The sequence below is a fragment of the Tamandua tetradactyla genome (assembly GCF_023851605.1).
Source record: "Tamandua tetradactyla isolate mTamTet1 chromosome 22 unlocalized genomic scaffold, mTamTet1.pri SUPER_22_unloc_1, whole genome shotgun sequence".
Lineage (NCBI taxonomy): Eukaryota > Metazoa > Chordata > Mammalia > Pilosa > Myrmecophagidae > Tamandua > Tamandua tetradactyla.
The window spans coordinates 555,911-559,870 of NW_027518251.1; the positions used below are offsets into that span (position 1 = coordinate 555,911).

Genomic DNA, 3,960 nt, shown 5'->3' on the forward strand with positions numbered 1-3,960 from the left:
CTATTTCATGTCACAATGTAGGTCAGTTGCTTGTGGTCCTTAGTTAGCTCTTCATAGTGAAAAATGAAAAAAAGAAAAGAAATCTACAGGTAAATGTATGTGGACAGGTGACTACGGTGATTTGTTCAGACTCTTTTTAGGTAGTAAAGGTAGGAAAGCAGAGTTCACTTTCTCTGGGCACATGCATTCTTTTTTAGCAGACTACCATCTTAATCTTCACAGAAAGGGCCAAAGTTCTGGATCAAGTCATTCTTTTTTCAAGAGACAGATGGGATATGAGAAAATCGTTATCTTCCTGCAGATATACCAATAATCTTTCTGCTTTTAGCCCATTTCTATCCTGCCATAGATCAGTTACAATACTTCACATTCCTCAGTTTTTCCAGGATTTTGCAGAGAAAATCGGATCCTCCCTGATGCATTTCTCCTCCAAAAAAATTCCAATTTGCATCTCAATGAGACCTGATTGGTCAGCGGCCAATACCATGCTTCCATTGGCTAATAGGTAATTTTCTATAATCTTTATTATTGTATGATGGTTACAAATCGTATGTCTCTACTAATACTTGAATTAATTTTTGGGAGAAGAGCATAAACATACATTTAGTTCATCAACCAATTTTAATCAACTTATTGCATTAAGAACAAATATTAGAAGATAATAAAATGACAAATGATGGTTGATTTTAATGGAATTAAATAGTAAACAGGATATTTTAGATACATTTTGGATTATTAGGCACAGTAGTCACAATGTGCTGGTAAGTGAAAAACTAGATTATAAAAATTATGGTTCTTATTTGCACTTTTGTCTTTTCTCTTTTCCAAGCTCTTTAGTCTGTACATATTCACTTACAACACACACAGACACACACACCTATATATATATATATATATATATGCATATATTTATGTGTGCATATTTATACATAGGCCTATATTCAAGAATGCAAATTGAATTAGAAGTGTGCATGCCAGAATTTAAAAGTTATTAAATCTGGGTGGTTATGGAATTTTTAAATATGTTTTATTGTCCCAAGTATATATCTAACTAATTAATTTGGAAACTATGTAACATTAAAATGTCATGAAGGGCTTTGTGATGGTGGCTCAGTAGCAGAATTCTTGCCTGCCATGCTGGAGACCTGGGTTTGACTCCCAATTCCTGCCCATGGGAAAAAAAGTCATGAAATAGCTGAAGTTCAAAAGAGAAGAAATCCTTTGAAATTAGTGTCTTGACTGTGACAATGTGTTAGAAAACTCTTCTTGTTATTCCCACACTTGAATATTATTAAAACAACAGTGTTCTGCATCTGCCATTTTGCTTCCTAGTTTTGAAGGCAGTGATTTTCAGGGTTTTAAATAAAATTTTATCAAATTTTTCCATTATTTTGCCAAAACTATTTGTGAAAGACTTTGATAAAATGTACTATTACAACTCTAAAGTCTCCCTGCTAATATTTAAGAACTTATACTCATCCTCAGTGCTTTTCTCAGAGCCACCAACACTTCCTTGTCTCACAGCCTATAGATGATGTGGTTCAAAATGGAGATGAGAATTTTGTAGAAAAGGCAGATCGCCTGGTTTTCCTGTGCTGAATAGAGTTTTGGAGGTCTCATAAAGTGAAAGACACCTGAACCCATACAGAGGCTCAGTGTTGTGAGATGGGAGGAGCATGTGGCCAAGGCTTTGTTTGGTCCTTCAGGGGAATGCATTTGAAACACATGCAAGAAGATAAGGCTGTGGGAGGTTAGAATGAGTACAAAGATTATGGGGAGGAACACAATTCCTATAACAAACATAATCAATCCATATGTAGAGATATTCTTACAGGAGAGTTTCCAGATAGCTGGGACTTCACAGAAGAAATGGTGAATCTCCCTGGAGTCACAGAATGGAAAATGCATGGTATACACAGTGTTGGCCAGGTAATTTAGGAACCCCACCACCCATGAAAGAGTAACCATCTGCAGACAGACTCTGGAATTCATATTAACTGAGCTGAAAGTGGGTTTAAAATGGCAACAGAATCATCATAGGGTATTAGGTCAATAGGATACATTCAGAACCTTTCATGGCTACACACAATTGCATCTGTATTCCACAGCTAATCTATGAGATGTTTGTCCTCTGCACTCAGAAGTCAGTAACAATCTTAAGGTTGGTTTTGGAGATGAGAACTAAGTCCATACCGGAAAGATGGTTTAGGAACAAGTAATTGCTAGGGCAGGATTGGGATTTCACCCAAATTAGAAGGATCTTGGTGGGGTTTCCAGGGAGGGCAATGATATAGCTTTGGAAAATGATGGAGATAATGCAGCTGATATATCTCATATAAGAAAATAGCCCAGGGAAAATGAAATCTGTTGTTGATGTGTCATTTCCTCTCAGCATGCCAATGTTAGTGCTGAGGTAGTGTGGGAAAACATTTTTGAGTATGAGGGATGGAAATTTCTTATTGGCCATTTACTTCATGTCAGTTTGTAAAAGCCCATTGCATTTCAATGTCAAGCCCAACATATTAGTTTAGATATATTTATTAAGTATTTGTAGGTTAACACATTGCAAAGGACAAAGATCTCTTTTAGCAAGTGCCAAATTTCAATGAAAACTATGTCTGTGTTCTTGAGCAAATTATTAAATTTTGTGAGCTACAGTTCTTTGCATACAATTTAAGTTCTTATTTTTACAATATGAATTAAACCAATAATCTTTATGATACAGAGTATTTTTATTTTTACACCATGCCATATTGTAATGGCAATAATAATAGTCACATGTTAAGACAGCACAGTGACTATATCATAGTAAGTGAAAAAAGCATTATATTCTTTTCCTACTCTTGAAGCTCTTTCTCTTTCTCATGATTAATGTAACCTATTGTTCTTCTCTTCTAATTTCATTGGTGATTCCTCTAAATTTAAGATAAAATTATAACTCAATTTTGCATGCTTCAAGAACACATATGGACTCATGCCTTATATGCTATCAATGTTCAATAAATATTTGCTGAACATGTGCAATGCACAGAACTATCACTGCTTTGAGAAATATAGTGAATGGTTAGTGTGAAAAAAGAATAACATAATTTAATATTAGATTAAATGTATCTATTAATTTTTTCTCTCCAATTTTGAAAAAATTTGCATGAAGTTCCTCAGTACTATGAACACTTATAATTGTCAAAAACTATGAGAACTTCATTTTTCTACAAACAATGAACCTGTTTTGGGGATGACAAAAATTGCTTAATTGATTCAGGATTCATTTGAAATAACAAACTCATTTGAATGAGTAAACCAAGCCTAGGTCTCCTATGTTTCTAAGCAAAATATTGCAATATCTTCAGAAATATGAAACCATTCAATAGTTCTTGATGTGAATTTCTTCTTTGAAATGATCTTATCTTCTGCCTTGTTCCCTGCATAGTATGGCTTTTCACACAGCTAATATACTTTTGTAGAAGTTATATTCTAAGCTTTCTTCTCTCAGCTGAGGAACTCCCATTTAATTGTAAATTTGTATTTTCAATATTTTGTAGGTTAAATCCTAGTTTACAGGAGAGAACCTCAATGTAGAACACACATGCAAACACTCACGGGCCAAAAGAATAATGAGTCTGCATTAAGGAAATTCAGTCCCTTGACTTTAATTAATGTAAATTCATGGCATAACTACTCTTACATTCCCCTTTTCTCAAGGTCTTTAGATAATGTCTGTTATTTGATTTCATGGGATACTTTGAGAAAAATGCATATTTTCCTGTTTGGTTTTCTTGACTCAATCATCATACTTCTTTCATTTTATAACCAACGGCTTACTCTCTCTTTCATTAGAAACCATAATATACAGAAGTCTTTTACAAATTTCCTTACTTTTTAACATAAGCATGCAATTTAAGTTTTTATTTTTACAATATGAATTAAACCAATAATCTTTATGATCCAGAGTATTTTTAT

At 33.8% G+C, this 3,960-nt stretch overlaps 1 pseudogene; it reads right to left on the minus strand.

Annotated features, from left to right (window-relative positions):
* Positions 1–1,518: 1,518 nt before the first annotated feature.
* LOC143672884 (olfactory receptor 2T29-like) lies at positions 1,519–2,467 on the minus strand (annotated as a pseudogene).
* Between the last annotated feature and the right edge of the window lie 1,493 nt (positions 2,468–3,960).